Here is a 13719-nt window from a genome sequence, read left to right as displayed (position 1 = left end):
ATATCTTCTGTTCACAGTTGGCCAAATCTGTGAATGTGGAACCTACAGATATGGGTGGTCCAATGTCTATATACAATTATGTACAAGAGCAAGTTATGGATGGGCCTTGCGACATTCCATGTAACAGGGCCTGGGATGGAGCCCTGTCTCCATTTGTGATCCAGCTTCCTGCTAATGTGCATGGAAAGCAGTAGCGATGGTGAAGTATGGGTCACTGCCACCCACATGGCGTCTGACCAGGTACAGCCCCAGCTCTTGCAGGTTTGGGGAGTGAACCAACAGATAGAAGATCTCTACCCCCCCAACTCTTTATCTGTCATTCTGCCTTCCAAATAACTAAATCTTAAAAAGAACAAGGTCTAGAAAAACATTTAATATGAAATCCTTTTTCTACAGTACAGACTAGTATATTATGTTTATAATGATGAATTTTTCTTGTTTTCATCTTTATAGCAAATGAACCATAAGCGTAATCTTTTTTATCTAAAGCTTCAGGATAACGTCCATTAAGGCCCATAATAAATAGCATGAAAAGCAGTTCACCAAGGCGTTGCAAAATCGCAGGCTGACTCTGCTGGGCATTGCCAGGCTCCAGCATAGACCTGCTCCCTCCCTGGTGCCGAACGTCAGCTGTAGGTGGACGCCTCACGGTAGCTAATGGTCACTGCTGGAGTAGGAAGGAGCCCACCTTCTCAGCATAGAGGGAGATGAACCAACGCGAGCTTTGGGAGCTGACAGGCAGGGCAGACACCCAGCAGACCTGCATTATTCCAAAGAAGAAAGTTAGAAGGAGCCAAGTAGGCCAAGGAGGGAAAAGTACCTGCTCAAGGATTCCCAAGCTTGGAGAAACGTTTTCCTATGTTCTCGCCTCAGTGAGAAGAACCCATGGACATGAGAACATGTGCTCACATACATGTCCTAGGGACATTCTCCAAGGCTGGTGGAAGGTGGTCCACAATGCAACCTCTCAGACACCAGCAGAGGCTGAGTTGGCCTGCTGGCCTTCTCCCTACACTGGGCACAACATCCTTTAGTGATCAACCTAAATTAACTAGAATGATATGAAGTATTTCTTACAATCTTGACACCTTCTCTCCTAACCAGTGTTTCATATATTTAAGATGTATTATCCAGTATAAAAGCAGGGCTTAAGGCTTTATCAGCCTCTGTTCATTTTTTAAGATTTTATTTATTTGAAAGGTAGAGTGACAGAGAGAGAGGGAGAAACACACAGAAAAAGAGAAAGATTTTTCATCTGCTGTTCACTCCCCATGTGGCCTCAATAGCCAGGGCTGGGCCAGGCTGAAGCCGCAAGCCAGGAACTCTATCCAGGTCGCCTACATTGGTAGCAAGGGCCCAAGAACTTGGGTCATCTTCTGAAGCTTTCCTGGTGCATTAGCAGGAAGCTGGATCAGAAATGGAGCAGCTGGGATTTGAAATGATGCTTCAAATAGGGATGCTGGCATCACAAGCAGCAGCTTAACTCACTGTGCCACAGTGCAAACCCAGCCTTTTTCTTTTTTTCTCCTCCTCCTCTTCCTCCTCCTCCTTCTTCCCTTCCCCCTTCTCCTTTCCTTCTCCTTTTTTACTTTTTTTGGGGGAGAACTGGATGTTTTTAAAGAGTATTAGCCACAGACATTTGAGAAACTCTCCCATTACTACCTCTGCAAGAAGACAACCTGGTTGTTGGGCACCAGAATAAGATATCATCATCAAATCCCCAACCCAGAGAGAGAAGCACACACAGCTCCCATGGGCACAATGCAGGAGGGGCTGCCAGCCACAGGGAACATCAGTCTTGATAGGGTTCTTGAATGTGATTATGATTGACAATGTCCACAAACAAGGATGGGTCAGGATGGCATTAGTCATACAAATGTGAAAGAAATGGAAATAACCCAGAGGATCTCATTATCTTTCTAGTTACTGTGCTTTGGATAGAGCCACATGTATCACAACTAAACCAGTCCTGACTTCGATTGTGCTGCAGATCAGGTACCCAGTCCACTACATGTACCTGCTGAATGCTCTCCCCCTAGAGGAGACCCCAACTTCCAGGTGTGAAGATGACACGTATGCTACCTGAGACAGAGAGCTTGTTCATCTCAGACCCTGCTGGAGGGCCTTCTCCAGCACACTGGGAAAGTCCTCTTCCTCTGTAGCCCAAAGCGAGCACCTGTCAAATTGCCCTTCTTCTATAAAGTAGCAGAGACACAGAGAAACACAGTGAAACCACATAAAATCTCATCAATGACAAGCAATCACTACAGTCAACACAGAATATGAAACACCAAGAGAATCCTTAGGAATAATAGCTTACATTGGTTATTGATTTAATAACCATGTAAGTGAAAAATAATTTCTTTTTCTCACTATGCATATATAATTACATGCAATCTTTCTCTGAAGTATACATCATTAGTCACAGGCTGAACAGTGTCATCCAAAATTAATGACCAAATGAGAGAACTTTATATCTCTTGCTTTAAATGTTTGTAGAGATTTTCCATCTGTTGACTCACTCCCCAAATGCCTGAAACAGCTAGGGCTAGGCCAGGCTGCAACCAGGATCCTGGAACTCAAGCCAGGTCTCCCATGTGTGTGGCAGGGACCCAGTTACTTGAGCCATCACCTGTTGCCTTCTAGGATACACATTAGCAAGAACCTAGAATCAGAAGCTGAGACAGGACTCAAATCCAGGCCCTCTGATAAGGGATACAAGTTTCCCAAGTAGCACTGAACTACTGTGCCAAATGCCTGCACACTATTTCTCTTTTTTCCAAATGTGAACAGACTTATACATTTGTTACTTTTTTAGAAATGCCTAAAATATTGATAATTTCAGAATGATCTGTGAAAAAACCTTAAAGAAAGAGAGAAATGCTGCCTTATCTTTGAACTGGCTAGCACGGAAGTTGACACCTGTCAACTGACTGTCATGCCTGAGCATCCTGCTGGAAGCCGGAGAGGGTTTTTCACAAGATTCCTTGACTTTAAACCCTGGATTCTGCAAAAGCTCAGCAAGTTTGTGGTATAGCACAATGTCTCATTCTCACCTACTCTTGAGTCTTTTTTTTTATATGACTACATGTCTATTATTTGTAGTGATGTTTACTATATACCACAAAACCTCTAAGATACTGTTAATCTGACATTGGAGCTACTAGGAATCCTTTAAAAACTACCATTCACGTGTTTTGAAAATAGATTTAACTCAGATGGTAGCAGGAAATCTGAAAGACATGGCTAAAATGAGCAAACATTTGGCTTCTTGGATTCTGTTTTCAAGGGAGTTGCACAAACTGATCTTGAGGCTGCTAAGGTTTAGGGCAGAGGTACAGGGCAGAGCCTTCGGATAGTGGCTAGTTCCACATGTATTGTGAGACTTCTAGCCTGTGCCCTATCCTTTGCCAATGACCTAGTTAACCAATGTCATTTCCTTAAACAGCTTATAAAAATCTTTTCTATAAAGCAGTTGTAGCAATGGGCTACACCCACTAGGGAGATGGCACCTGTTCCTTGGCCATTGGGATGAACTCTTTATGGGAATCTGCACTGGTTTGATTTATGGCCTTGATGTGATAGACTCATGAATTTTTTTAATCCAAACATATTAAGACAATTCACTAAAATGTATTCTAAGGGATATAGAGGTATTTATAATCTGATAGTTTTTTAGATAACCTATATTTTAACAGCCTGAATTTCCCTGAGTTTGGCAAATAAGATTGTGTGTGAATAAGCATAAACACTTCCATGACAAAATAAATCTCTGGTATATCGGAAAGAGCAAGGGCTTTGGAGCCAGACATGCCTAAATTCAAACTTGTGATCCCCTAGTTATCATGTAACCTCCCCAGGCCTCGGTTTTCTCTTCTATAAAATGAAAATCCTTGCTCACTAAACCTGCTCAGGTCTTCATGATGAATGGCATTTGACGGCAGGTGAGATCTTGAGAACAAAGACTCTTCTGGTATTCCTAAGGCAGGCCAGGAAGTAATCAGAGCTCAGAACATCAGCCGATGTGAATTAAACGGGTGTTGGGCCATTGGGAGGTTGTGAGTTCATTTCCTCCCACTTAAGTGATGATGACAGATTTTCCTGCCAAGTGGACTCACGACAAACAAGATTCCAGGCTCCCATTGGTAAAATAGAAGAAGAATGGCCCCAGCGAGGCTTCTCAGGATGGTCCAAAAGTGATTCCAAATCACTATCACACTGTAAAGTGCTAGGTTCATTTGTTCACATAAGCCGTTGCCAGCTGCGAATTTAACCCTCAAAATACCTGTGCAAAATAGTGGCTCCACGTACCAAATGCCAAGTCCCACCCAACTGCGAGAGGCTTTGCGACCACAGCCAGCTGCTGATAAGTTCACTGGGCCTTTTGCCCTGACAAGGCCTGAGAACCTGAGAACTCCAGATTTCAGTTCTAGCATTAGCTCTTCAACTAACCACAGTGGGGCCAGGAGAAGGTCACCTACCCTCCTTCTCGTTTACCTTTCCCATGAAGGCTAATTCTGGGCCAGCAGAGTAAGGATTATCACCCCCGTGTTCAAAGTGGGGGCAGCTGAGCTCAGAAGTGATTTCCCAGTAACAAAATTCCTCCCTGAGATGCACAATCTGGGACATGCACAATCAGTCTTGCCCCAAATGATGGAGTTAGAAAGGTGCCAGGGGATTCCAACACAATCCCATCAAGGTGGCATGTACCAATGCCATCTCACTAGTCCAAGTGATCAATTTCAGTTCACATTCGATGGCCTGGATAGGTCTAAGAAACAAAGGGATCACACAAACAAGACAAGTGTCTGCTAATACTAACTGATAGAATCAAAAAGGGAGAGAAAGATCCAGCATGGGAAGTGGGATACACAGCAGACTCATAGAATGGCAGATGTCCTAAACAACACTCTGGCCTCAGAATCAGCCCTTAAGGCATTCAGACCTGGCTGAAGAGCCCATGAGAGTATTGTAGGCATGGAAAGCCAAGATACCATGGAAAAGAAAAAAAGAAGAAGACCTAAATGAAAGATCTCTGTGAGTGAGATCCCAATGGAAAGAACGGGGCCATCAAAGAAGGAGGTACCTTTCTCTGAAGGGAGGAGAGAACTTCCACTTTGACTGTGACCCTATCGGAATAAGATCAAAGTCAGTGAACCCTAAAGGCTTCCATAGCCCTGGCAACTCATGACTAGAGCCTAGGGAGATTACTGACGCCATGAACAGGAGTGTCAAATTGTTAAGTCAGCAACAGGAGTCACTGTGTACTTACATCCCATGTTGGATCTGTCCTTAATGTGTTGTCTAATGTGAAGTGATGCTATAACTAGTACTGAAACAGTATTTTTACACTTTGTGTTTCTGTGTGGGTACAAACTGATGAGATCTTTACTAATTATATACTGAATCGATCTTCTGTATATAAAGATAATTGGAAATGAAAAAAAAAAAACCTGGTGTTAAATTGGAAACGGCATAGAAAATTAATTAATTTTTAAAAAATATTATGTAGGATCTCTGCCTTTAATGTGCTATACACTCTTATTTAATGCTATAACTAGTATTCCAACAGTATTTTTTTTTCACTTTGTGTTGCTATATGGGGGCAAACTGTTGAAATCGTTACCTAATATATACTAAACTGATCTTTTGTATATAAAGAGAATTGAAAATGAATCATGATGTGATTGGAAGGGGAGAGGGAGCGGGAAAGGGGAGGGTTGTGGGTGGGAGGGAAGTTTTGGGAGGGGGAAGCCATTGTAACCCATAAGCTGTACTTTGGAAATTTATATTCATTAAATAAAAGTTTAATAAAAAAATGTATAAATAAAAAAAAAATTCCTCCCTGAACAGGGACCTTGGGGACAGAGTAGCCATATTTTAAATTTAATTTTAAATAATACATTCACTTGTTGGAAAGATACACACACACACACACATAGGCACTAGACCAAAGAGCATATAAAACTTGTAAATAAGCACAGCATAGACCATTAGAGAAATTCAATTAAAAGCCATGATTAAATATCACAGTCCATTGAAATTACTAAAATATAAGTTACTAATGATTCCAAGTGCAGGTGTGAATGCAAAGCAAATGGGACTCTCATACCCTCGTGTACAGGCTGGAAAGAAATAGTCACATCTGAAGACTGTTCGGCAGTTTCTTGTAAAGATATGCATACATTTGCTGCATGACCCAGAAATCCCACTTCCGGGCATTTATCCTACAGAAATAAAAACATGTTCTTACAAAAACATGCACATAAATGTTCCTAACAGTTCTATTCACAGATGCTAAAATGGGACACAACTCAGATGTCCAGCAGGTGGATGAATACACACCCAGGAACACCCAGATCAAGGACTATCAACAGCAAGAAAAAGGAACCAACAACTAAGCCACACAACTTGGATGAATCTCAAAGGCATCATGCCGAGTAAAAGAAGTCTCAGGAGATTACTGATGTACAGTATAACATCCATATGACATTCTTGAAAAGACAGAACGATAGTAAGTAGGGGAAAGACATTGTAAATTGAGAAACAGGCTAGCCAATGCAGGCACTTAGTAACCCTGTCCTGCCCAGAGTCAACACAGGTGTCACTCACCTCCTCCAGGAAGCTCTCCCTGACCCCAGGTCTCTCTACTGCATTCCTGCAGCAAAGGCTTAAAGCTCATCTATTTTATCTGTTTAAATATATAGAAGCTTCTCAAAGTCAGGGACCAGATCTTTTTCATCACCACATTCTTTGAGGGACATTTCAGTTTTTCAATGTTCAGATGTCCGTCAACTGACAATGGCGTTATGCACTGATGAGGCCATCCTAAGTTGAAAATACCATACACTGAGAATACATTGAACGCACCTGAACTACCGTCCATCCTAGCTCAGCCACACAGTGCACTGCAGAGAATCAGTGGCTTCCCCTGGTGAGCACGGGGCTGAGTGGGAGCTGAGCTTACTGCCACTGCCCAGCAGTGCCAGAAAGGATTAGGCCACACACGTTACCCCCACAAAATCCAACCTTCAAGTATGGTTTCTACTTAACACGCATCACTTTTGCACCACTGTAAAGATGAAGTAGCATCTGTATATGTAACTAGTGACACTAAAACCCCTACCCCTCTGGCACAGTGACTGGCAGGCAGTAAGCATTCAATGTTGGTCTAACTGCAGTATTGGATTCTGCAAAGAGGGAGGAATTTGAGAGCCGTGTCAGTCAGTGGTTGCTAGAATCAGGATGCCACACCATAACTACAGTCTGGGACTAGTAACCTCCATATAATGGGCCAAAATGTCATAGTATCAGTCAATTGGCAAAGTTTCAGGATACTGCTTGCCATTTTTCTTTTTTCCTTTCCCCAGAACTACAAAACTTTCAAGTGCCTCCATAAACCCCTGGACAAACAAAACGTGCAGTGGAAATTTGTCCACCATGATAGCAGTTGTCCATTTTCCCAAATACAAGAATGAGACTTTGCCTCTTTGTTCTATTTATCATTCTTATGAAATCATGGACTATTATTCCTGTTTTGCAAGATATCCAGATTAAGGATTTACAAAATTGGTGGCCAGCTTTGTGGCACAGTGGGTTAAGCCGCTACCTGCAATGCCTGCATCCCATGTCTCAGCGCTGCTTTGAGTTCTAGTTGTTCCATTTCTGATCCAGCTCCCTGCTAATGCACCTGGGAGGTAGCAGAAGATGGCACAAGTGCTTGGTCCCATGCCACCCACATGGGAGATCCAGATGGAGTTCCAAGCTCCTGGCTTCAGCCTGACCCAATCCCAGCCATTGTGACCATTTGGAGAGTGAACCAGAGGATGTCTCTGTATCTCCTTCTCTCTGTCATGTTGCCTTTCAAATAAATAAATCTTTTAAAAAATAATTTATTAAATCATAGCATATGAGAACCACATGGAGCCTGGAGCTTTTCATTGTTACTGCTGCTTCCATCATGAAGAGACTCCTTTTGAGCTGCTTAAAACAGTGCAAATCTTTCCTTTCCACCTAAATGCAATCTGGTATTTTGCAAGAACCCAGTTTTCTGGGTTTTGCTGCTGCTGCTGCTGCTGCTGCTGCTGTGTTATTAGCTTTGGCAGTGTCAGCACGGCAGCTGAGAGCCCCTGATTCACAATTCTGGGCTTCATTTGCCAAGTGTAGACACAACCCAAAAGCTGGATGCTGAGAGCCCAGAGGAAGAGGGGCAAGTCCCTGTCGCATTGTGTGTTTGCCGAGAGGAAATGAGTACCCACGAGGCTGGCTCCTTCCCCTCACCCTATCTCCTGAATGCAGTTTTTCCAATAATTTAATAACATTCATGGGGGATATTAGATTAATTGGATTTTAATTCTGAATGACTGTGAAAGCAGAGAAATGAGTCACCAGCTCATACTAATGAGAAGATCTATTAAGGGCTCTTTTCTGATAGACACATACAGCAGGGTTATAAATATTTCATATCCAATTAATTGAATTTTGCCCCCTATATATGACACTGCCCTGAAACATCAATCAAATAGGACTGAAGAAAGAACAGAGGGATAGAAGAAAAACCAAGAGCTACTTTGGGATAGCATCTATGTGACGACTGGCCCATTCCTCCCTCCCAGCACCTGAAACCTGCCCCCACCCAAGAACTCCGCCACTCACGTGGGGTCTGCCAAGAGGAGCTGGAAGCATTGACATCAACTGCAGCTGGTTCCATACGGTGGGGAAATTAATGTTAATTAATCAGACAGTAGTTTTATACGGGGCTGTGTGCACAAGGTTATTCGAGACCTGCTGCAAATAGATTTATAGGTGTAATTGCTATGTTGAATGACCCTCTGTAAATAGGCTCATTAAACTGGCCATCAGTCAAAAAGTCTAATTGAAGCCATGCAGGAGGCTGCAATCGGGAACATGCAGCTCTCAATAAACAGCTCACCCTGGCAGCTCACGTGCTGCACGGTGGAGATAGGGCGGCGGGCCATCCTTTAGATGGCCTCAGCTTCTCCTGCATTCTTTGTCCAGTTCATTGTCTCGACCTGCAGGCAGAAGCAACCCTTTTGCTCAACTTTGCCCTCTTCCTCTCTGTTACCCCCAGGGAGCCCATGGAACTCTGCAAGGGCAGGGACCTAGTGGAATCCCTGTGCACGCCAGGTCAATGGGATTTTCTGTGAGGCACGAATAATCACTGCTTTGCTCTGTTATCTTGCCAGCATGGCGGTGACTGGCAGGGAGACAGTGGCCATCTCTGTACCTCATCACAGCTCCTTGCAAATTCCTGATCTCCTTTCTTTTTATTCCCCATACACTTCCATGTGGAGAGTAAATACAAATTACTTTTCTCTATAACTGAGCAAAAAAATTAAAAAGCAAGCTGTACATACAATGGGGAGTCTCTAAAAGCTTTCTGGGATGAATTACATGCACTTAAATCCCCTGTGTTGGTGTTCAGCGCAGAATTGTTTATAGGAAGGAAAAATTAGAAACAACCTAAATATTCATCAACAGGAGCCTGGAAGTCTAAATTTTGACATTTATAGACAATAGAAAACCAAGCAAATATTTAAAATGATTTTTATGAGGCTCTATATTTGTTAGTCTAGAAAGTTGTCTATGATGTATGCTTGTATGGTCAAAGAATAAGATTACAGAACAAATATAATGTATTCCCCCTTAGTATATCTTCATCTGTGGCTGAATATGCAGAGAAAATGTAAACTTTTTCCCCTGATGCTCATCTATTCCCTTTCATAATCTTCCATTCAGTAGTTAGTGGGATGAAAAAAAAAAAAAAAACTAAATTTTCCATCTTGGTTAAACTTAACTCAATCTGATCATGGAAACTTCCAGTTTCTGGATGACCCCCTAGGAAGGCTGATTCTATCTATCACCTTGACTAGGCCAAGTGGTGCTCAGATATTTGGTTTAATTCTTTATTAAAAAAAAGAATTATTTATTTATTTGAAATTCAGAGTTACACAGAGAGAAGGAGAGGTAGAGAGAGAGACAGAGAGAGAGGTCTTCCATCTGCTGGTTAACTCCCCAATTGGCAGCAACGTCCAGAGCTGAGCTGATCCAAAGCCAGGAGCCAGGAGCTTCTTCTGGGTCTCCCACGTGGGTGCAGAGGCCCAAGGACTTGGGCCATTTTCCACTGCTTTCCCAGGCCATAGCAGGGAGCTGGATTGGAAGAGGAGCAGTTGGGACTCGAACCAGTGCCCAAATGGGATGCTGGTACTGGAGGCGGCAGCTTTACCTGCTACACCACTGCGCCGGTCCCTGGTTTACATTCTTGTAAGCGAGTCTGTCTGTTTCTGGGCGCAGTTAGCGTTTAAATTGGTGGACAGAATAAAGCAGATGCCCTCCCAGCATTGGGTAGGCCTCATGCAACCCACTGAGGGCCCAGGTAGAACAATGAGGCAGGGAAGGGAGAATTACTCTCTCTGCTGGGCTTCAATCTTCGTATGCCTCTGAGTCACTCACTCACAAACTAGAACAGCCCCATCAGCTCCTCTGGGCCCCCAGCTTGTCAACTGCAAATCTTAGAGTTTCTCAGCCTCCATAGACATGAGAGCCAATTCTTCGTTTCTCACATTTACATAAAAGATATATAAGGGTGCTTCCAAAAGTTAGTGGAAAGTGCAATTAAAAGATAAGTTATTTTGATGCAAATGTTTTTTGAAATCCATGTATAGGTTTTTCGTATGTATTTTCCATGAACTTTTTGAAGACCACTTATATACATGGATTGTAAAAACAAATTTACAACAAAATGAAATCTCTTTTAAGTCCATTTTCCATGAATTTTTTGAGGTCCCTCAAAAAATTGGTCCCTCAGCCAACCTCCCAGGCTGCTGGTCTCTTTCTCAGCTTGCCCAGAGTGGGAGCTCCTTCCTAGCCGATCTGGGTGTACCTGTGTTTCACAGCCTCAGAGCCCGGGTCTCTGCCAAGGTCTCCATCCTGTCTACAGGCCCAGGGGCCACCCCAGCCTCTGCAGTGGACTCATGAGGCTTCACCTTAGAAAGTACCCCAAGCAGGCCCATCAGGCCTCCAGCCACTGTCCACCCAACATGGGAACTCAGGAGGATCAGGAAAAAAATGCTGGGGTCCCACCTTGGCCTGACAATGCTCCCCTCCAAGGTGGTACCACTGTGCCCAGCAGGACTTACAGAGAGGGAACTCTTCTCAAAGTCCTAAATAAGGAATCGAGATCAAGGCTTCCTCCGCCTGCAATGTCACTCTCCCTTCACAAACACACTTCCAAGGCCTAGGACACCAGGGTGGATTTTAGTGGCTTCCTTTCTCTCCCTTAAGCTTCCTTCTTACCCTCATCCAGGGCTGGGGAAAAAAAAAAAAAAAAAAGGAAGCCCTCTTTTGGCCTTCCTTATATATCTTATTCTACTTGTGCCCACAGGTGATAAGTCCTGTGAAGAGCAAGGTCTTCTAAGTTGGGCCTTTGAAGAGAGAAAATCAAATTACATAGGACACTCTCTCAGACCTGTTACTGTCCTGCCCTATCATCTGTTTTGTATGCCACCTGCTGCAAATTGCCTTGTTGTTTCTCTCTATGTACCTTCTTCTAAAAAAATCTAAATTTCCCCAGGGCAGATAAACATTAAAGGCCACATTTGAGCCCAGCAAGGGTCCTGGGCTCAAAAAAGAGCAATACAAAGGCACAAGAGTGATGCAAGATTAGCTTCCAACAGTCACATCTGGAAGAGAGTTCATGATAGAGTTAAGTATTTTTTGGACAGGAGGATTACGATGATTTTTAACTGGAAGGACACGTCAAGAAGTTCATAGTTACTGGAATTAAAATAAGTTTATTTTGGTGCAAAAAAAATTTGAAACCCATACACATAGAGAATCAAAAAACTGATAGAAATGTGTATTATGGGAAAATAATGCATGGATTTTTAAGACTGTTTTGTATTGTTAAATCAACAACAGGAGTCACTGTGCACTTACTCCCCATGTAGGATCTCTGTCCTTCATGTGTTGTACTATGTTAATTAAGAGTATAACTAGTACTCAAACAATACTTTATACTTTGTGTTTCTGTGTGGATGCAAACTGTTGAAATCTTTACTTAGTATATACTAAATTGACCTTCTGTATATAAAGATAATTGAAAATGAATCTTGACAAAGAATGGGATGGGAGAGGGAGTGAGAGATGGGATGGTTGCAGGTGGGAGGGTGATTATGGGGGGGGAAAGCCACTATAATCCAAAAGTTGTACTTTGGAAATTTATATTTATTAAATAAAAGTTTTTTAAAAATTAAAAAAATCCTTATGATTCAAAATTAAAAAAATAGTAAATTTCAAATAAAATAAAAAGACTGTTTTGCACCAAAATAAACTTTATTATTTAATTCCATTTTCCTACAAACTTTCTTTGATTAGAGAGAAAGACAGAGCTTCCATCTGCTGGTTCACTCCCCCAGATGGCTACAACAGCCAGGACTGGACTGGGCTAAATCTGGGAGCCAAGAACTCAGTCCAGGTCTCTCACAAGGGTAACAGGGAATCAACTACTTGAGCTACCACCTGCTGCCCCCCAGAGTGCATATTAGCAAGAAGCTGAAATCAGAAATAGAGTCAGGATTTGAACCCAGGCACTGATATGTGGCACAGGTTTCGTAACTGGTGTCTTAACCAGTAAGCCAAACCCTTCTCCACAGATTTTTGCAGTGTTCTCACACAGTGCTGTGCAGGAGAGGGCAGCCCCTCGAGGCCAACACAGGCCTACTTATGTTCTGACGGCCTTGCTGCAGTCACCCCAGTTGTTGAAAACAGAGTAAAAGCAAGGTGAGGGTGGAAGCAGGGAGACCTCAGGAGGCTCCAACTGTGTTCCAGGACAGCAAAGATGGCGCTCCTTCCATTTTAACTGCTGGCTCGTGTACTGGTTTCCTATGAACAAGATCATCACAAACCTAGTGGCTGAAAACAACACAGAATTATTACCTTATGGTTCTGGAGGTCACAAGTCCAGAATGGGTTTCACTGGGATCAACCAAGCTGTTGAGCAGGGCTACATCTCTTCAGGAGGTTCTAATGGGGAATTTGTGTTCTTCCTTTATCCAGCTCCTACAGCCTGTCCATGTTCCTTGGATCATGGCCATCTCCTCTGTCTTTTAAAGCTATTAATGGCCAGTGGAGTCTCTCATTGTATCACTTGTGATTGATGGAGCCCACTCAGAAAGTCTAGGAAAATCTCCCTATCTTAAAGTCAATTGATTAGCAACCTTAATTCCATCTGCAACCTTCAACCATGTAACTTATTCATTAACCCTGGAGATTAGGAGGTGGAAATTTTGGGGGGACCTCCATTCTGCCAACCACATCTCCATGGGCCAATCAGACTCTCTCTTGTGAGATTTTAGAATCTCCACTGAGGGTCATTCATCTGTCAGGTTGCTTATATGATCTTACAGAGTACAGGAATTAAATGAGATAACTTAGGTTAAGTTCTTGGTACAGCTGCAGTCACATAGGAAATGCTCACTAAAGGTTAATTGCTATTGGCATCATCAAGTATCCCCAGAGATGGGCTTAATCATATGTGTTCAAGTCTCTCCATTACTTTAACTTTAGTGCAGTTACTAATAACATTTTTTGAGTATTTTCCATATGCACTATTTATTTCATCTTTAACATATCCCCTTGAGAAAATTACTATAAAAAATGAGGAAAATGAGATATAAAAAAAAAAACTAAGTCCCATTT

General features: G+C 42.7%; 1 protein-coding gene across 1 annotated transcript in view; it reads right to left on the bottom strand.

Moving 5' to 3' along the window:
• The window catches only part of MBOAT1 (membrane bound O-acyltransferase domain containing 1), a 245629-nt gene that overhangs the window by 87729 nt on the left and 144181 nt on the right, over nucleotides 1-13719 (bottom strand). The window lies entirely within an intron of this gene.

The sequence above is a fragment of the Lepus europaeus genome, chromosome 3 (assembly GCF_033115175.1).
Source record: "Lepus europaeus isolate LE1 chromosome 3, mLepTim1.pri, whole genome shotgun sequence".
NCBI classification, from domain to species: domain Eukaryota; kingdom Metazoa; phylum Chordata; class Mammalia; order Lagomorpha; family Leporidae; genus Lepus; species Lepus europaeus.
This window is presented reverse-complemented; position numbering and strand designations above follow the sequence as displayed.